Source organism: Hibiscus syriacus, unplaced genomic scaffold, assembly GCF_006381635.1.
Source record: "Hibiscus syriacus cultivar Baekdansim isolate YM2019G1 unplaced genomic scaffold, ASM638163v2 tig00110258_pilon, whole genome shotgun sequence".
Lineage (NCBI taxonomy): Eukaryota > Viridiplantae > Streptophyta > Magnoliopsida > Malvales > Malvaceae > Hibiscus > Hibiscus syriacus.
Window position 1 is genome coordinate 395,316 of NW_024062649.1, and position 22,231 is coordinate 417,546.

The following is a 22,231-nucleotide window of genomic DNA, read 5'->3' on the forward strand; positions in this document are numbered from 1 at the left end:
GGTCGTTTAATGCTCGGTCAAAGCCATTTTAAGTTTTGGTCAAAGAAAGTCAACGGTCAACGGTCAACGGTCGGGTCGGGTCGGGTCAACGGTCGGATCGGGTCAGACCGGTCAAACCGGCTCAGACCGGTCAAACCGATTCAGACCGGTCAAACCGGTTCGAACCGGTTGAAACCGGTCAAACCGGTCAGAACCGGTTGAAAACCGGTTAAACCGGTTTCCAGCAGCCACTCGCCCTGCGGCGGCGCGTGTGGCGCGTGAGGCGTCCTCCGGGGCCCTAAAAATCCCGAAAAAATTTCTAAAAATTATTTTGAGCGATTTCGAGATACTTACAACGATCGGTTCAAATTTTTGAACGGCGGAGAGCTCGTATTTCAACTCGGCCGAATCTTTGACTGCTCCACCTCCTCACGCGCCGCCGTCGACGGCGAACAAGGTTGACACCGGCGGACTCGCAACGACACAAGGAACACGATGATGCAGGAGGTGTCGTAAACGGAACAACGATCGGCGGTGAATTTAAGTTTTTCCCGGCGATAGAGCTAAAAAAAACGACGATGCTTTGACTGAAAATTCCCGACGTTTGGCAGCGTTTCACTTCAATTAATTTGAAGGGTTTGTTCCTCGCTTGATGATGAACACAACGGTGGTTTTAATTTTACGATTGGACGTCGAACGGCGTCGGAATCGGGCTTGGAAGTAAGGGTACGGGAGGAGAAAAACTTAAGCAATTTAACATTTGTGGTTTCTGATTTGAAACCAGAAACACGCTTAAATCACCAAAGCTGCCGACACTTTTAGGATAAATTTAGGGCTTGGTCCCTGAATTTCCTTTAACTCTAAAACAAGCTCCAAGTTTTAAAATATTTCAATTTAGTCCCAAAAAATTTACCAATTTTCACAATTAACCTCCAATTTCAATTTAATATTATTCTAAATTTTTCCGGGTTGTTACAATATATATATATATATATATGAGTAAAAAAGAAAGTTTTGAAACTTTTGGACTTAATATATATTGGTTCCGTCAGTGTTTGCTCAAGAGCGGATGCAAGATTTTATGTTAGGAGACGAACTTATATAATTTTATTTTTGTTGTCCTTCCGGTTTCAAAGCTTCGTCTTGACTAATCCAGACCGATCCGTGTCGCACCCTTGGCTTTGATGGGTGAGTTTCCCAACATTGATTTTCTGCATACACAAGGACTCTACTAGGGCTATAGAGTGTAGAAATCTTTTATTAACGTGTAGAAATCTTTAAAGTATATAAATGGTCACAGGCTATAGAGTGTTGTTTTATTGTGTCATCCGACTATTAAAAGTTATAAAATGGTCCCTGGACTATAAGACGTTACTTTTTTAAGTCTTCTGACTATTAAAAGTTACAAAATGGTCTCCTGACTATTCATTGTGCTCCAAACTCGTCATTTTTCCGTCAAAAAATGATGACAATTTGAGTTTGGACGTTAACTTGTTGATTGATATATGATATAATCCGATCTCAAAATCTCAAATGACTATCATATCCCAATTACCAGGTTAACGTTCAGCTCAAACCATTTTCAATTTTTAACGAAAATGGGATGAGTTTAGAACACAATGAATAATCGAGTGACCATTTTGTAACTTTTAATAGTCGCGAGACTCAATAAATAGTATTCTATAGTCGGGAGACTATTCGTATATTTCACCCAAAATTTTAATTTTGTTGACAAGAAAAACAAAATATCTTATATCTTTAAAGTAAAATAATTATCTTTTTTTCAATTAAATAAAAATTCTGTGAAATTTAATTATGAAATGAGATTTTACTTTATAGTTATCGTGTTGAAAGTGTTGGTTTTGTGGAAAATAAAAACAAAGTCTTCATTTTTATTTGATTTTATACACAAGACTCGTACTTAAATCGTTGTAATATTTTCTAATTTTTGTCAGACATTATGGGGACATTGAATTTGACATGTGGTTGAAATTTGATCGTTAAAATGTTGCATAAAGTCTTAGTTCGTGGAAATTCAAGTTTTTAAGTATTTTACACGCATTCAATTGGACTTTTGGGTAAAATATATAAAAAGTCCCTCGACTATAAGAAATTATTTTATCGAGTCCTCTAATTATTAAGTTACAAAATGATCCTTCAACTATAGGTAATGGTTGTTGAGTTTTTAAAATGATAAATTTGAGTACTTAAACAAATAAGTTATCTAATCGAGTCTACAAAGCAATAACTTGAGCGGTAAAATCCCAGACTTTTGCGTTCATGGCAACGGTTTGCATGTTCTTTCCCTTGACGGCAACCAATTGGAAGGGCCATTACCGCGATCCTTGATCAAATGTACTGACTTGAGAATTTTAAATGTTTCAAATAACAAGTTAAGTGATACCTTTCACTACTGGTTGGGTATTCTTCCAGACCTGCAAGTTTTGATCTTGCGATCCAATGGGTTTCATGGTCCCTTGAACGTTTCAGATGTTAGACCATCCTTTCCATCATTAAAGATTGTCGATCTATCTAGCAATGAATTTACGGGCCCTTTACCTTCAACTTTCTTCCAAAATCTGGATGCTCTCAAGTATGCAACAAACATAAGTTCTTCACTTGAAGAACACCTAGTGTACCACGTTGGACTCACTAGAGATGTTCTGCTTAATGTAACGTCAAAAAGATCAGAGATGGAGCTAAAGAAAATAAGAGTGTTACTCTTTTTCAGCTTCATTGATTTTTCAAACAATTTATTCAGTGGAATAATCCCCGACTCAATTGGAGAGCTTTGTGCAATTCAAGTGCTTAACTTGTCCCACTACGGCTTCATCGTCATATTTCACCGTCGTTGGGGAACATAGTAGCACTTCAATCGATGGATCTTTCATCAAGCAAGCTCAGCGGTGAGATTCCATCCCAGATGAAAAACCTGACATTTCTTGAAGTGTTAAACTTGTCGCACAACAATCTCGTGAGACTCATCCCCAATGGAAGACAATTCAACACATTTGAGAATGATTCCTACATTGGAAACTTGAGGTTATGTGGCTTCCCCTTAACAAAGCAATGCGACAATGGCCTCGGACCGGAACCGCCTACACCGAAGTCGAAGGAAGACGGTTGGCGAGAATCGTGGTAGGAATAAGCACAGCCTACATTGTGTTCATCACCGGAAGGCCATGGTGGTTGGTGAGAATCGTGGAAAGAGATTTGCAAAGGATTGTTACAAGGTGGGTTCGTAGAATCCCAGGAAAAAAACATCCACTGAATGAAAAATTCCATTTGTTTCTCATTGATTTTGTAGTCTTGAAATTATGCTTATTCTTTTCCCTGCCAATTATTCATATGTGGTGGTTGGAACTGAAGGTGGGGAAAGATGAACCGTTGCTTGCTGTTGGAAAGATTTGGCTAGAAGGAGCTTGTTTTTCTGGGTTCAAGGTGTTGTTGGAAGATAACTTGCATTGTTTATTGTTCAATTTGATCATGAGTTTCTGTACTTGTAAACCAGTATTTATGTGCTTCAGCTACGTTTGTGAGACGATGTGTGTTGTTTTAGTTTCAGGGTTTCTTTTTCACTTTCTTGTTTGCAAAATCAAGGTCTTTTGGCGTGTTTACTTCATAGTTCTTTGAGTTTAAACCGCCTTTAATGAGAAATCATTGCCCCATTGCCTCAAGTTAGAGGACTGAGACATTTCTTCTCTTCAAATTGGAGGAAGACTTGCATTCAAGGTCTTAGTGCCTTAAATTGGAGGCAAAAATCTTATGCAAAGCCTAATGAAAATTTTGATTTTTCTTCAGTCTCAAAAATTCCTGTCAAATTCTTCAACAATTCACAAATAGATTGTGATACCTAAGAAGGTTTTAGCATCCATTTTAGCAAGTTGAAAAGGCCAAAGAAGGTACAATCAATAATGGATAACACAAATCTTACTGCCATGCAAGGACAGATGCAGGAAATGCATAAAAAACAACAACAACAACAACAAAAGGAAAGAATGAGTAGCATGGAATCCAGAATTGGGGAGACTTAATCTCCTATGGAAAGTATATGAAGTTGCTGGTTGGGAAAGAGGAGCAAGAACATCAAAATGAAGTCACTATAATAGATGAACATGCATTAGAGGTATTCATATGTTCGAGAGGCATCCGATATCATGGCATCTGGACCTTCCCTGAATCAATTTCAAAATATAATCATTTTCATACAACCAACAAAAAAACAAAAACAAAAAAGTTACAAAATACTTTTCAAAACTCTTTAGGAAACTATAACTTGAGACCTTATATTTCACTTCAGAATTTTGAGGGTGTTTAACCTATGGGTTTGATTAAGAAATGTTGTAAGCTTGCAAATACTTTTTTATTTTACTATTACGGAGAAATCATAAATTTTTATGGATTCGTGATATTAATGTGTCACTATATGGTAATTACATATCATATTTGAAAAAAATAAAAAAATGTCACATCAGTAATTCTATTAATCTTTGTAACAAGAGGTATGAAAAATGATAGAAATCAACAGAAGTAGACTAGCATGATTCATATAAAATTATGAATAAAGAAATATAAATTTTCAGTTTTTAGATTATGAACAAAATTTTAATTGTGTTTCTGAATTTATTAGAATTTCCAGTTTTCTATCGTGACTTTTTTAATAGTGTCATGCAAGTTTTTTTTTATGTTAAGTCAATATAACAATGAAAATAACATTAAAATTCTAAATAATCATGAGTTATAATTTAAATATTTGATTTATTTTAGTTTTTAATTAAAAATATATAATTTTAGTCTCTCTTTTCTTTTAGTCGGTCTTCAGGCATTTTCCTTCAAAAAGAGTAAAACTCCATTATTTTCATCAATCATACATGGTTGTCGGACTTCCACTTTTTATTTTTGTTTTCTTCTTGTTTCATGTGAGTGCCTAGAAATTGCAAATAAAGGTGAACAAAGATCATGACTGCACTATTTTTCTTCCATATATTCTGTGGTCAAAAGATAATTTATACTATGCACATTTTAGAAATATCATGACATATAATAATTATACCAGATCTCGATTAAATTTGAAATTAAAATCGATTGAAATTAGTTTTTTAGTGTTCCTTAATATAACTATATGAGTTAGTATCCACTTACACTTAGTGTGAAACTCTTAGTTTTACATCATTTTAGGATTGTTGGATGAGAAAAAAAACCAAAGGCTGAGATTAATTCATTTTTCCAGTGAATATCTTCTTATTTCCTACTGTTGATCTCATCCTTGGGTTTCACATCATCCAACGTCGATATTTTAGGATAGATAAAATAATTGACATTGTTTTAACGAAATATTCCGTCTTTTTTAGTTAAATTAGATTAAATAAAATAAAAATTTGTGAGATGAGAAGAACAAAATAAAAATTTCAGGGTTGAAATGATTAAATAGTTAAAGATTATGGTCTTAAAAGAAATAATTTCAATTTTGTAACGTATGCTTCAAGTCTATCTTTATGTCAATATAGTTGACGAAGACTTAGTGAAGTGTTTTTTCACCTTTTTTTTTTTCTTTACGTCTTTTTTATTTTCCAAGCCACCTTTCCTCTCAACTCCTTCCCTATTATTCCACAATTTGGATTAAAAAAAGGTGGAAGGACATTTAAAAGACTTGACAGTATTTATGTGCTTCAGCTACGTTTGTGAGACGATGTGTGCTGTTTTAGAGGACTGAGAGACATTTCTTCTCTTTAAATTGGAGGAAGACTTACATTCAACGTCTTACATAATTTCTAATTGAAATTGGATAATTTATTTTTATTATACCCTAAATTAATGGGGTTCATAACTCCCACCTAAACTCAATTTCAATTAGAAATTATGTGAGCACGATGTTGGTTTCTTTAGTACACAAATTCAGTGCTAGAGCTGATGGATCAAATTGGCTTCCATATAACAACTTGAAAAATCGTCGATGAGTGATCAAAATAGGAGTAAAACAATCCATGTCATTGTAGAGTGATCAAAATAGGAGTAAAATAAAAGTTGAGTGATTAAATTGAAAAAATTAAAAGTACAGTGAGTGAATTTGGAGAGAGAATAAAGTTGAATGATTAATTGTGTAATTTACTCTTTGTACATTTACATAGTAATGAAAAAAGTGAAAAAACATGGGAGACGCATTGTAGTCCATGCGTCTCCCCCAAATTTATATTAGATTCGCATGGACTGTAATACGTATTTGGGGTGTACTGTAGCATTCACCCTATTTGAAGAAATAATTTCGAGAGTGCCCTATTCGAACAAATAATTTTTTTTCAACTGCATTATTTCGAAAAATCAGCCATGCTATACTCTATCTCTCTCTCTCTCTCTTTTCATTAAATATTTTCACATTTCCAACTATTAATTTCATTCATTTATTTTTACTCTCCTACGATCCTAAAAGAGTTATATATATACTCTTTCTCCTTGTTTTTTTATTAAATAATTTTACATTTCTGACTGTTAATCTCATTCATTTATTTTTACTCTCCTACAATCATAGAAGAGTTATATATATTAGAAAATATGTGGCAGGAACAAAAATTTTAAGCACTATTAAAGTTTACAAAATAGTCTCTTGATTATAGGATGTTTATTTGTTATGTCGTCTGACTATTAAAAGTTTCAAATGACTACTTAATTATTCATATGTTCCGAACTCGCCTTTTTTGTTAAAAAATGGCAGTTGTTTGAGCTGGACATTTATCTATTGACTAAGATATTGATAAAATCATATTTTAATAATATCTATTGACACCGTAACAGTATAATATAAACGTATAATCAAACCATAAAATACAACTCAAATGGTTATAGGATCAGATTTTATCATAACTCAGTCAACATTTTAATGTCCAACTCAGATGATCATCAAATTTTTAATAAAAAATGACAAGTTTGTAACATACGAATAGTCGAGTGACTATTTTATAACTTTTAATAGTCGGATGACTCAACAAAGCGGCATTCTATAGTTGAGGATTCATTTATTTTTAATAGTTATATGACTCAATAAAGTAACCTATAATTGAGATCTATTTATACCTTATCTAAATTTTAAATATATTTGCATATTCATGTCAAAACAGTATGAAAGCAATCATGGTCTTTGTTCACATTTATTTGTTGCAATTTCAAAGCACTTACATGAAAGCAAAAGCTAGAAAGAAGGCAACAACAATGCATGATTGAGGAAAATAATGGAATATTACTCTTTAGTAAAGGTAAAAAAAATTAAATAAATTACGAAAAGAAATTCAATAGTATATTCACATAAAATGCTTTTGGGTCAACACTTCACACAAATTTGAAGAAACTAAAGGAAGTCTTGGTCAATATCCACATATATAATGAAGGTTTGGGTAAATTACATATTTAGAATCAAAACTATCAGTTTTGGTCTGTTTAGTACCTAAGCTTTCAATTTTTTCAAAACCATACCTAAAATTTAGTTTTTTTGTTTCATTTTAGTATCACTGTTCAAAATTTAACGTTGAGTTTTGAAAAACTTTTGGAAAGTTTAGGTACTAAAATGATCAAAATTGATAGTTTAGGTACTAAACACATTAAGTTTTTAACAGTGGGGTACTAAAATGAAACGAAACTAAATATTAGGTATGGTTTTTGAATAAATTAAAATTTAGGTACTAAAACGGATCAAAATCGATAGTTTAGATATTAACTGTGTAGTTTAATCTAAAAGTTTACTGAAAGTAAACGTTCAAAAAATTATTCTTCCAACAACACCTTGAACAAACTCAGGGATGGACCGAGGGAACATGTGAGTGGGGCAGTCGTCTTTGGAAATTTAAAATTATTTTATATTTCAAATTTTGTAATGTATTTTTTATTAAAATCTATTTTCGATCTTTAAAATTCGATAAGTTCTTCTTTTCCTAAAAATGAAATTTTGCATCCGTCCCTAAACAAACCCGTATCTTCAAAATCATTGTTATTCTGTAAATGTTTCTTTTTCCTTGAATTCTACTATCCATCTTGCAGAATTTCCTTTGCAAATCTCTCTCCACGATTCTCACGAGATGTCCAACAATATAACATCGACGACCGTAAAAATCTGGCCTTGGCTGGTCAAGTATAGGTTGGAGGATTAGTTCAAAAGAGAAGCCTTATAGTTGTGACAGAAGGTGGTAAAACATGGCATTCTGATGTTCCACAAATCCAGTTCTGTTCTAAGTTCAAGCATTCATATCAATGGCAATAGATCAACAGGGGAATCGTCTGAGGGAATCACAGATGACCCAGTTGAGCTTAGATGGGAAGCGATTATACGTGAGGAACGCACTATTCACACATCGGATGGACAATTCTATCCGGAACTCGTAGAGAAAGGTTCCCACATGTTGTGAATCGATGTCGAGGCCAAGAAAGGTTTTCTTTTTGGTCGATTTTGGAGCTGAACCTGCTGGAGCTTGCCTGGCTCATGAGATAAGATATCCAGGTGGTGACGGCACTTCAGATATTTGGATTTAAGCATCTCAAAACCAGTTTGGCTATGAAAAAATCAGCCTTTACAATGTAGGACAAAAACAATAATAACAATCAATGCAACCATATGATCTACAAACAATTATTACCATGTTCATATGGTAGGCAAGGATCAATTCAATGACTTTAAATTCAATAAAAATGAAAGAGAACTCCCAAAGGGAAAACAAGATCAACTTCAGTCAAATGAAAGAAAAGTGAGAGAGAAATGAAATCACAAACCATCCTATATGAGCCCTTAATGCAACTAGCTGCATTTGATGATCACAGCTAATAAAACCTGGCATTACACCTATGTTACTCCAACTCGGGTGAGTGTTGCATATGGTATAGTTAGTTTGTCTTTTCAAGAGGATCACATCTCGATATTCAAGTTCTAATATATGTCGGACACGGATGTCAAATGCAAGTACTTCCAAGAAAATGAGAAGTCATGGCAATATAGGTTGCTTGGGGCATAGGGTTTAACAGGCAGGCCTTATAAATAACACATGATAAGAAAGAAATAATGTTAGACTAAACCATGTGAGACTATTAACAAAGTATATAGCATAGGATAGGCTTGAGAGATGCCATGGATTTACCTTCAAGTTGAAGGACAGTGCAGACTTAATTGTAAATTAACCTTTTCCTTCTGTTCCCCACACAAAAAGTACTTCAATAGCTAAACAGAACAGTTGATTCAAACATATAACATACTTTAAAACCAGATTTTGCCACTAAATACTCAGTTCGTCCCCCCAATCTAACAAGCAGGCCTCAAATGTACTGAAAACCAAAGTTAAAGATGCATTTCATATATAGAAAATTCAAGTTAAGTATCTCTAAAATGTATAACAATAACCCAAAAAAGATAATCAAAGACAGCTCAAGTTTAGGTTCTAAGTTCGAACACCTTTGATCCCTCTAGCACATCTTGTAATAATCTCACATCCCCTACTATAATGATTAGCTTGACCAGCATGACAATCGTAGTAAGAAGCACCAGGCTTCACAAGGGACCATGTCCCTCCTCAGTGTCTCATAACTGATGTACCTTCTCTGCATCAAAAGCAGCCTCCTTTGGCTCTCAGACTCCATTTCTTCATCTCCTAGACAATCTTCGACCTTGTTGGTGCAAACGCTTTTCACCATGGCATCAACCTCACTGGTTTCCAGTGCATTTTGGAGCTCTAAAACTGACACAGTAACACAAGTATGGAGGCAAAGAAGGAAGAAAGAGAGAGTTGTCAAGATCAGTTTGAGAATGGCCATTTTTGGGGGATTTTTTAGGAGCTAGCTTTGAGATCTGTTGTCCTGTTTTAGAGGTCTCTCATGTGGGGGACTGAAAGTAAATACATTTTAGGGTAGTTGGAGAGAAGATGTACAAGGAAAAGACATTGAAACAGGACAAGCTTCCTTATATTTATGCTACTCCACTTTGTTTGGAAATTTAGTCATTGTCTATCAATTATAAAATTAATGAAAAAATATATATTTTTTTAATCTCAAGGCTATACCAAAATAAGTGGTCAAACTATAACATTTTTTTAAATAGGTGTCTAATCTATTTTTTGACTCATCCAGGTGCTTAACATTATAAACGTTATTCATTTAGGTGCTTAGGCCGTCAACGTCGTTAATTTCTCCCATTAAGTGACATGTGGCACAATCTGGTAGTTTTAAATTTTTTTTTTTTAAATATTAAAAATATTATGATATATATATATTTATATATATTTTAAAAACATTAACTTTTCTTATATTATAAAACAACCCCAAAATCCCAAATGTTAACCTTAATCTGTGTTGTCGCCCTTTCCAGCTATGATCACCGCCATCGATATAGTCTCTGCCATCCTCCTACTCATACGTCGTCTTAGTTTTCGTCTATTAGCTAACGGAACTGCTGATATGAGTTTAGGTATTGAAATGATAGTTTTCAAAGTTTTGAGTTTATTTCAAAATTTGTCTTCTCTTTTTAAAAATATATATAATTTGAATTTTTTAATTTTAAAACTTAAAGAGTTTTAATCAAATTTATGATTATCTTTCTCTATGGGTTATGATCTACTTACACAATGTAAAACTCTTAAGTTTTACACAAATTTAGGATCATTGGATGAGTGAAAATAAATATATGAGATTGACTCCTTGTTTTTTTTAATTAAATATTTTCACATTTCCTACTGTTAATCTCAGTCATTTATTTTTACTCATCCTACTATTTTAAGTACTATTAAAGTTTACAAAATAATATCTTGACTATAGGATGTTTCTTTTTTAAGTCGTCTGGCTATTTAAAGTTTCAAATGGCTCCTTAATTATTCATATGTTCCGAACTCACCTTTTTTATTTAAAAAAATGACAGCTGTCTAAGCTGGACATTTATCTATTAACTAAAATATTAATAAAATCATATTTTAATGTCTATTGGCACTGTAACAATGTAATATAAACAAATAGTAGTATATTGACTTAAAATAGGTCAACACTTCACACAAATTTGAAGAAACTAAAGGAAGTCTGGGTCAATATCCACATATATAATAAAGGTTTGGGTAAATTACGTATTTAGGATCTAAACTATCAGTTCTGGTATATTTTAGTACTTAAATTTTTAATTTTTTTCAAAAACAAATACCTAAAATTTAATTTTTTTGTTTCATTTTAGTATCACTATTCAAAATTTAACGTTGAGTTTTGAAAAACTTTTTGAAAGTTCAGGTACTAAAATGATTAAATTTTATAGTTTAGGTACTTAACACATTAAGTTTTTAACAGTGAGTACTAAAATGAAACAAAAACTAAATATTATGAATGGTTTTGAATAAATTAAAAGTTTAGGTACTAACAGATCAAAAATGATAGTTAATTTACCCTAAAAGTTTAGTAAAAGTAAACATTCAAAAAATTATTCTTCCAACAACACCTTGAACAAACTCAGGATGGACCGAGGGGACATATAGGTGAGGCAGTCGCCTTTGAAAATGTTTTCAAAGCAGCGAGATTCTATATACAATCATTGTATAAAACTAACCATGAAAAAAATCCGTTTTTCTCCCAAGTCCTTCCGTTTGCGGAGATTTTCCTCAGCAATGGCATCCTTGTTTCCCTCCTTAGAAGGATGCAACGTTTTCAGACTGATGATATTGTCGCAACCGCTTTTCGGGCGGAGTTCGAAATTTGGTTTCGATTTAGAATAAAATATTGGAGTCGCCATCGATATTTATTTTTCATAAAAGAATTGGTTGATCGGATACCACTTTACCTGATCTGCGTTTTATCAAAAATATATCAGATTCGGGAGTCAGTTACAATCAAGGAATGATTAACACCCTTGAATTACCCTTTCAGTACTATTTAATTTGTCGGTTTGTCTTAATTGTGAAAATTGAAATTAAAATTAAAATTTAAAGATTCGATTCAAATTACTTACCTTTGATTGATTAAAATTTAGAGATTCGGTACCATTCTTCTTCCTTATTTATTTCCAGTTCACGTGAACCGAAAACAAATGCCTCCCTTTCCCAATTTTCATTCTCATTTTTGCGATAGAACCCTAGCATTTTATCAATTTATTTTTTGCTCTAGCACTCAACCCACGGCAGACGGCTCATCCCAACTCCGGCGACGTCAACACTACCCCGACGAACACCGTGGCATCTAGGTAATTTTAAATCCCTAACTCATACATATTTTTTTAGAAAGCGAAAAAATCTGTAGATAAACAAAAAAACTTATACTAACTGATTTTTTAGTTGCAATCTAAGAATTAAACAAATAAACTTAAAACTAGAATTATTGGAGTACCTAAGGATTCGGTTCTACCCTCCTCACCAAGTAATCCCTTTAATCTATCTCTATTTTTACTACATGCTGTAAAAATATATGTTTATTATGCATATATATATATATATATAAATATCTTACTGGTATTTCGGAAAAAAATACACAAAGATACCTTAAGATTGCTTTGTATTTCCTTGAATAAAATCCAGAGGAATCGCCCCTGTTCTTACATTTTCAATTGGCTTTTATAGCCATTTTACATATCTAACATAATAAAAATTATTACATACTTGTTGTTTTGAATACAATATCTCTTGTGAGTGGCAGGAAGCAGGGATTAGTGGAGCGGCGGCAGATCACTATGCGACATCAAGTTGTTTAGTCTTAGGTGAATCGGGTCGGGTTGGTCGGGTCTCACGGGTCGGGTTGAATTCTTGGACTCCAACTAGGTCTTGGGCTACTGGGTTGTATTGATAATTTAGGCTTCATTTGGGTAATTATTTTGGGCTTGAGTTTAGTCCTGCAAAAGAGTGTAAATATTTATTAATAATAATAATAATAATATATTTTTTAAGCCCGGTCAAAATGGGTGTATACAAACATTCAGATGGTCATTTCTGTTGCTTCCTTTTAAGTTATCCAACTCCAAATTCCTATGTTCACCTTTCGCCTTAGCCTTTTCCTCCTTCGCTTTGTCCCTATCCTTATATTTTCTGTGACTTTTCTTCTCTCTGTGTTTATCCCTGCGTTTATCCCTGATTTTATCATCTCCTTTTTCTTTGGTTTTTTCTTTCCCTTCCCCGCGCCTCTCGGCATTATTCTCCACTTGATTGGGGATCCCTTCAACTCTAGCTTTATTTGCTGCAGAAAGGTTCGAAACCATAGCATTTCCACCAGCTCTCGTTTCCTCCTCGATTCCTTGCACATTGAACTTCCTATCATCACTTTTCTTGGTCTTTTCCTTCTCTTCAGCCAATTTATTAGCAGTCTTAGCCACAAAACTGACCATTCCCTCATCCTTTTTCCGGTCACTACCCGTAAACTTGTCCACCAATTCGCTTCTAGCTCCTGCACCTTCATCTCTGACCCTCCCCGCCAACTCCTGCACAAATTTAGAATCCCGGAAATCTTCAGCCAGATGACAATTCTGGCCAATCTTCTCTCCATTATAACCTGAAATGTGCCCAGCAAGTTTCTTCTCACCTGACGAACTGCTTCGATCTTTATACCTAACCTTCTCTTTCTGGATAAACTTCTCCGCACTGTGACCTTCAGATTTTCCGGGAAGTTTCTTCTCATCTGAGATTTTCTCCCCATTCTGAACATCGGAATGACCAGATAATTTCTTTTCCTCTGAGTTATTACTTCTGTCCTTTTCTTTTTCTCTATCTCGACCCTTTTCCTTCTTTTTATCTTTGTCTTTTTCCTTTTTGTCTTTCTTATCCTTATCCTTTTGCTTTCCATCGCTTCTATCTTTAGCCTTTTTTTCTTTCTTTTCTCTCTTCTTCTCCTCCGTGTCCTTGTCCCTCTTCTTCTCCTTAACACTCTTCTCTTTTTGTTTCTCCTGAAAATCGAGAATGCAGTTTTTCTAAATATAGATTCATAAACAAAATACAAAAGAGAAATATTGACATAACTCAGAAACTACCAAACAGATATTCGGTAAACCCCAAAAGTTAAAGATCCATTCTGCACCAAGTTACAATCAGTGCAGATATAAAGATACCTACGGAAATACCTAGATCGACATATTACACACCGATCATATATCAGGATTAAATACAGGCCATCGTAGAAGATAATTATCTCAAAAATCCCTTTGCATTCCGTCTTGAAAGGTTGTGACAGTGGGAATTAAAGGTATATGATAAAGCATTAACAGCCATCTTAAGATTGTCAAACACAAGTGCATATGGATTCAACTATTCCAACAGATATTAAGAATGTCAAAACTCGGGAAGAAACCGATTCTTCCAGATATAGTCAAAACAGACACCAAGTAAATTCATGTGTTCTTAATTAATGAATAACTTTATACTCGAACCAATAGGAGAAGTGGTTGATATTCTATCCCAATATTTTTTCATCCATTACTTCTCAATACATTAATCATAATCAGTAAGGACACAAAATTAGTGGAGGGGAGCTAAACCTTAGGACAAGCTTGATTACACACGGGTGTCGTCACTCGTCACTTATCAAAGGTTGTAAACATTAACATCATCGTCAATAAGAACAGAAATAAAAGTGCACATTAAGAAGGATGATTGAAAAATCCATTAAATCCTGAAGAAAAAATAGTAAAATTCTTTATTGTGTGATCCATAGAGCAAGTCAAACATCAGTTAGTAGAAGCTTATCTCTAGCGAGGAGAAAGAAAAGGTGAGAGATATTAACCCGACTTGATCTTTCATTCAACAGGGTATTGGCAAAATTTTGTTCTATGAATTAAATAAATCAGAAAAAGTATAATAGAAAACATGACATAGATTCATATAGACCATATACGATTGAAAGAACAATTGAGATGTTCATTCAGTCGTAAATATAACAACTAGTGACTAATGGTGATATAAATAAATTAGCAATGCTGCACCAAATCTCTTTCGGCTCATTTCAAATAAAGGCTCCATTCCTATATGATATGTTCATGATACAGCCTATCAACCTAATCCATAAAACTATATACATGCCTCATTCAGCAAGGCATGGCGTTACTGAATTCTCAGTAAAAGTAGTCACAGAAGATTATGCATACATAAAATACATTTTCAGAGGAAAAAAAAACTTTATAAAGAGTTTAACATCGCATGGAAATAAAAACAGAATGCGTAAGCTCAAATCCAATTCAGATATCAGGGAATTTGTTCTCATCGCGATACTGATGTGTACTGATTCTACCATGATAATGGCGCAGAATACAAGCAAATGATGTTAACCTTATTTAGCAAGTCCACGTCATTGGTCCTAGCCTTCTTTTCATATCCTGGTGGTGGGAAAGGAAAGCAACGCGACATTTCACAGAAGTTTAGAACACGAAACGATAATGCCTTCCGAACGCAAAAACACTTGGATTATCTTCCAGTAGCAATGCTCCAGAAAGAGAACAACAAGTAACTATGCTCCTATCCATGCACCATATCCCTGCATACATTTCCAGCTTCAATGTTTCCTCATGAACTCCCTGTCACTCTCGATAGCTCAAAGAAGTTCCTAAATCCACCAAGCTCTTTAATCTCCCTAACCTCAAATGTAGCCCCAATTCAACTATCTAACACTAAACAAATCACTTCGAATGACAAAATCACCGCAGCAAAGTCTCCAATCACTGCTAAACCTACTCTTATCTTTCCCTAAGCTACTTCAACAATGCCCCAAAATAGAAATATAACTTCAAGAATGCTCTTCTGATCAAGAATTCTAGCTCAAAAACTATGATAAACCAAATGGGGTTTTAAGAAACAAAATTAGTCCAGTAAAATCTGACACTCTCTGTTGTTTGCAGCACAATAAAGAATCATCACCTTCTTCTCCCAATAACACAACCCAATGCCAAAATCATCCACCAACTGAGATCAACCACATAAAAATATCACTAAAAACCCAAACACCCTTTTGTCTAAACAACTAAATCCTCAAGCTTTTGAATCACTATCTACGCAAGTAATCATGAAAGCAATCTTCTTCAACGTCCAAAAGCTTTCCAATAACCATTTCCCTTAAGCAATCCGTTTAAAAACCAAAGCTCGAGAGAAATAGCTCCTCAATCCGATACTGCAAAAACGAGAGGTTGAGCTCATTCATACTCTGATCAGAACCCTAATCAGTTCCCAATTCGGGAAATTCCCCCAATCCGTTGATCCGGATGAAAACCCTAGAAACAAAATATACAATCAAACAAAAACTCCAACTGAGCAAACACCAAGTACCCATTATACAAAAATAGAAAACTTTAAGAAGACCCCAATTTTATCCAACGATTAAATAAACGAAAAAAAAAACTAAAAAGGTTTTTCAAAATAGAAACTTTATCTTTCTGAGTACCATAAGAGTAAATGGGTATCGATCAAAAGCCAAAAAAAAAAAAAAGCTTTGATTCAAAGCGTGAATGTTAAACAAAATAACCCTAAATCAGTTTTCGAAATAAAACAAAATTCGATGGTAATTGGGAAGATTAGATTATTACCTAGCCCGCAACAAATTGGGCATTATAGGAAGGAACAATATCGTTTTTTTTCTCCCTCAAATTAATAAAAAAATTAGATTATAAAATCACAGATTAAAGAGATAAGCAGCGGAAGTAAGTAAAGGTTTAATCCCAGTTTTTTTCTACCTGTTTTATGATTTTTTTTTTGGGTATTGAAGTGTTGGGTATTTTGAGAGAAATAGAGGAAATAAAGAGCTCTTCTTTCTTCGAAGAAGGCTAATTGGTGTTTGCTGTGGAAGATGCACGCGAGAGAGAAAATGAGGAGAAAATCAAATCCAAACAAAATTAAAGTTAAAATTAATAAAGAAAGAAAAAAGGTCCAAGAAAAAGGCCCAAATAAATTGCAAAACTCATGTCGTAAAGTTTTTATATATATATATATATATCAATCATTGATTTGGGTAAAATTACTCCAATAATGTGTTAGAAAATATTATTCATGTAAAGTATAAAGAAAATTGCTTTTTAACTAAAGTATTTATTACGATATCGGTTGGAAGTCATCTGAATTAGACAATGATTTTTGAAGGATATTTGTATCATCGATGACTTATGAAACGTCATCAGTTATCTCTGTTATTGTGCATGCATGAAGCCTGAAGAAGACGTTATACACTCCAGACGGTTTTCAGAAATCTTCATCTATTTCAGACCACTTTCAAGGATAGTATGTTATAGATGATTCCTAGAAATTGCCATGCACCCTACACATTGCCCTGCACACTACACGGCCAAAAAAAATTCAACACATTATTAAAAAAAATCTCATTAATTTTGATAATTCAATATATTAATTAACTAATTTAGACAAAGTTTTATAGAGACTAACTTATTATAACGACAACTCTTCTAAATTTCTTCTAATTCAGAAAGGTTCGACGATTGAGTGCGAAGCCACTTCCTCCCCACGTGAACATGCTTTTGCTCATTTGCTGCACATTAGTGAGATTTGAGCTTTATTTTTTTATTTAGTTTTGAATGAATGAGTATCTAACTATTTAAATTAAATTAATAGTGTATGAATCAACTTACTACAGTGATTTAGCGGTCAATGTCAAATGGTTAGGAGTATTTAGAACATATACTATTTTATAATCTCCTTACTTTAATAAAAAATTAAATTAATGCTGATTTTTTTAATCCAATCTTGTTATATATGCATATTCATTAGGGTTATGCAAAGATATTAAGCAAATATAAAAATTTACTAAATGATTTTATGTTTCGTGTAGATTGTTGTTTTTGTATTATTGTCAATAAGATGTATGTAAGAAGCCATAAATAACACAGACTCATCGGTTTTTTTACATGACTTGTTCTTATAAGGTTAGTTTTTTAAAGAAAAAATTGAGTTTGAATTGGGTTGATTTTTTAAGGTATAGTCGTACGAGTTTAGGATGAAAAAATGTTAATATGATCGAAAAAATAGTTGTAGACACACTTTTTATGACTGAAATAAACATATATATATATTGTACAATTATTATTATTATTATTAAACTAACATATTCGTTTCATTTCTATATCAGGATTATGAGTGGCCCAGCAGCACACACGAACCGGTCAATCAGCTGCAACCCGCGTGAACCGGTCCAAGCCCTCAACACCGAATCAATCCGGGGCTAGGGTTTCCAGAACTTAGCAAGCAGGCGTCGTTTCCCGCGAGGACTCTTCCTCACCCGCAGCTCCGATCTTCACGCCGAACCGTCCGACGCAAGGACCTCGCAAGGCAACCACCAACAAACGTTAAAAGAGCAATTTGTATGCCATTAAGACTCCTAAAAATAGGGTCTCTTTTGTACTATAAATACCCATGTAATCACATTCAAAAGGGGAGCCGCAAAAAAAAAATTGACACAGACACACAAGTTTGTACAAGGTTACAGAGAAATCACCACACACGCAAACTCATCATAGCCAACACAAAGAAAGTTCAAACACTTGTAGAGTTTTTTGAAAAAGAGAATAAAAAGGTAGCGTTTTTTTTTCTCACCTTTGTTTGTTCGTATTTCATCGTTGCATGTCGAGTGTTGCTTGCTATTTTGCCCGGAAAACCCCAAGGAAATGTTCGGCCGATGACCAGGGGAGAGGTATTTCGAGTGGATCTATCCTAGATCTACCCTCCCGAGGCCTCATTTTCATAAAATCAATATGTTTTTTTTCAAACGAGGGTACAGAGACCTCTCGGAAAAATGTAAAATTTTGGATTTTTGCCGCCGATGAACGGTGGTCATCGCCATTCAACGGCGGCGGCGAGGCGGTGACGGGTTTTTTCTGGGTTCATCAGGAACCCAGGTGGCGGCGTGTTCATCCAAGGATGAACTAAAGAGAGAAAACGAAGGGATGGGAGAGGATTCGGCTTGGAGAAGAGAGAAATGAATATTTGGATAAAAAATTTGATTTTATACTTAAACCATCCGCGTGCTTTTAAGAATTAGTGGGAAAGTACCCACTTTGGTCCCTCACTGTTTTTTAAAGCCTGATTTTAACCCCCAATCGCATTTATATCTTGATTTTCGTTTCGGATTTTGGCCACTAAATTTATTTTTATTTCAATTTAGTCTCTTTTATTTAATTTTTTTATTTAACATTTGTATTTATATATATATATATATATATATATATATATATATATATATATTATTTCTTTTCGTTTCCTTTTCATATATAGATATTACTTTTAGTTCTTTCGTTTATTCATTTTTATTATTATTATTTTTTTCTTTCCTAACATTTTTACTTATATACATGTGTTAATTTTTTTATTTGTTTTTTCAATTATTTTTCCACATAACGTTACTTACATATATATTTTTTATATATATATACGTTTTGTTTTGTTTTGTCTGTTTTCCATTTTTATTATTAATTATATTTTACTATATATTATTTTGAGACTTGACTAGCTCACAGTTTTAGAAAGCAAGAGCCCACCGCCCATTAATTAATTAAAAGGGACATGTTCATGGGTCAAGGTTTAGGTGCTCAGTTTCTGACACTCTCGAAACATGAGCCTAGGATTGGCATATTATCATTAACTTTTTTATTATTTTACGTTTTATTTATTATTATTATTATTTTCTTTATTTCTTTCGATTTCTCTTTCTTGATTATTTAATTTTCTTTTTATCTAACACGTCTTTTGACTTTTAAAGGATATGTTTTAATTCGTCAGAGGTAAAATAATTCGGATTGTTATTTTACCTTTTAGTTTAAATTACAATTTTCTTAATTAAAGACAACTGGAAATTACATAGTACCGAAAGGGTGGTTCAAGGGTGCTAATCCTTCCTTGACCGTAACCGACTCCCGGATCCGACACATCTTTGGTACGACGCAGATCAGGTAAGAAATAAGGTATCCGATCAACCCATTTTTCATAAAATAAATGATCGGTGGCGACTCCAAACCAATTAATCCAAGTCGAAGCCCAATTCTGGGGCCCAACCGAAAGACGGTTCCGACAGCTTGGCGACTCCGCTGGGGACAGGTAAGTGAGTCAGGCTAAGGTAATTTCCAGTTGTCTTTTTAACGAAAATGGTAAGTTTAAATTTTAAGGTAATATTTCGATCCTTTTTACTTACTTTTGATTATATTTTCGAGTAAATAGTTGGACTAATCGTTTTCTCATGATTTCAGACTTCAAAGTTTTTTTCATCTAAGGCTCTATACCCGAGCTCCAATTCCTATTTTAAGTGGGGGTGAAAGCGACGCCTTCGTGTGAATTTATTCACCGTGCGGGCCTAGCAAGTAGCCTTCGGGATTCATATATCTTATGTCTTCATGTGAATTTATTCACCGTGCGGGCATAAGAGAATGTGTCCCCTCGAGTTTAACTTAGTCCACACAAGCCTGTGATGGGTTTAGGACTAAGGGTCTGGCAAGCCCAAGGGGGGCACCGACAAGGAGAACTCGGGTACCGTTTTTTTAAACCTAAACCGGGAGACCATGAAGAAATTAGAGCCTACCCCGAAACCACGTTCCAAAACTTAGGATATTTTTACCATAACCATGTTTTTTTTGCGCTTTTTCCTTCCGTCATTTTTTTTATTTTTTTTTTGTATTTTTATTTTACTAACGTTTTTGCCTTTGTGTTTGTTTTCTAGCGTTTGCATCATTACAAGAGGCTATTGATCCCTAAAAAGCGTTTGTTATACACAAAATAATTCGAATTAATGGACAAAGGTGTTGTAATACAAGAGATTGAAAACGCTGAGGCACGACTATGGTCCGAGAAGGCTCAGAAAGAGAAGGGAGACAGTCTTCAGGGAAACTATGTGTTAGAACTGGTTAGTTATGCCGCTGTCAGCCTGAAACAGAATAATGTCCAAGAGCTGCGAAACATTTGGGACAGTTGGAAGAATGACAGAAAGCAGAAGTTCAGCCAACGATATGGTGATATCGCCCTCTTGCTCCATGTCAAGACTGATGAGCCCTTACTCCGAGCATTAATTCAATTCTGGAACCCTGGATATAGTTGTTTCACCTTTAACCAGGAAGACATGGTGCCTACTATCGAAGAGTATACTACTCTACTGCACTGCGAAAGCATCAAACTAGAGAGGGCATATATTAAACATATCAAGAGTCAGCCCTTCAAGAACGGACTGGCCAAGATTGCAGGGGTTGATGAAAAGTGGGTGACTGATCGACTCCGGCACAAAGGTAGCGGGGAAGGAATCGAGTGGATCCATATAAAGCAACTAATGAAAAACCACCCTGATGAGTGGAAGACTATAAACCTTTTTGCACTGGGTCTGTACGGTTTGATCATATTTCCGAAGGTTTTGGGGTGCATTGACGCTGCCGTGGTGGAACTATTTGAGCAACTTTCTAAACGAGTTAACCCAGCACCAGCCATCTTGGCCGAGACCTTTCGATCGCTCAACCATTGCCGAAGAACTGGCGGAGGAAGATTCACCGGGTGCATTCAGCTCCTTCAGGTCTGGATTCACAGCCACTTCTAGAAGACTGACGGGGTTGCCTACCGCCGTTTCAGCACCACCTATTCACCTCTAGGTGAATTTATTACCTTAAAATGGCATGAAGGCGCTTCGAAAGAAAAATGGATGAAGGTCTTTACGCATCTTCAAGACCGAGATATTGTCTGGAGAGCCCCTTGGTTATTCCTCAGTGATGTTCTTTTTCGATGTGGTGACTCCGACACTGTGACCTTACTTGGACTTTGGGGAGCAGTCGGGTATGCTCCGCTATTAGCACTTAGACAATATGGAGCACGTCAGTTTGTCCCAGCAACGTGCGGGTTGGCTAGGTTAGAGTTTGAGTATCATGGCGACAGCTATAAGAAGATGATCAAAGAAGCAGCCGATTCTTGGAGAAAAGTATTCCGGATGGATGTTGTAGCTGCCAGAAGCATGCTCACTCCGGATTATGTGGAGTGGCGAAGATTGAGAAAGAATGACAACATCCCTGTGCCAAACTGTGATGACACCCGAACCATGGAAGAACATCTCAGGCATGTCCCTTCTGAACTCGAGATAGCCAAGACCGAGTTTGAAGCCGTGAATAATGAGCTGAAGCAAAGGATAAAGGAACTGGAAGCTGAACGTTATCAGTGGAAGCTTGATGCTGACTCTCAGAAAGATCGGGCAGAAAAATTGGAAAAAGAACAAAAAAGAGTCCGTTTTGAGCTCGAAGACTTGAGATAGGGGTATCAAGATAAGGTCAAGGATAACTCCAAGTTGAAGGTAACCTCTGAATACTGGAAAGACGAAGCTCATAGCC

The 22,231-nt window shown here is 34.7% G+C and overlaps 1 protein-coding gene, 1 long non-coding RNA gene and 1 pseudogene across 7 annotated transcripts in view; all 3 read right to left on the minus strand.

Annotated features, from left to right (window-relative positions):
• The window catches only part of LOC120115099 (receptor like protein 21-like), a 74,278-nt gene that overhangs the window by 20,285 nt on the left and 31,762 nt on the right, over positions 1-22,231 (minus strand). The window lies entirely within an intron of this gene.
• LOC120115110 lies at positions 9,382-9,943 on the minus strand (annotated as a pseudogene).
• On the minus strand, positions 15,218-16,719 carry LOC120115113. The gene is made up of 2 exons (XR_005515451.1): positions 16,466-16,719; positions 15,218-16,153 (listed from the first exon to the last, which is right to left on the minus strand). It is a non-coding gene; the product is annotated as an uncharacterized LOC120115113 (long non-coding RNA).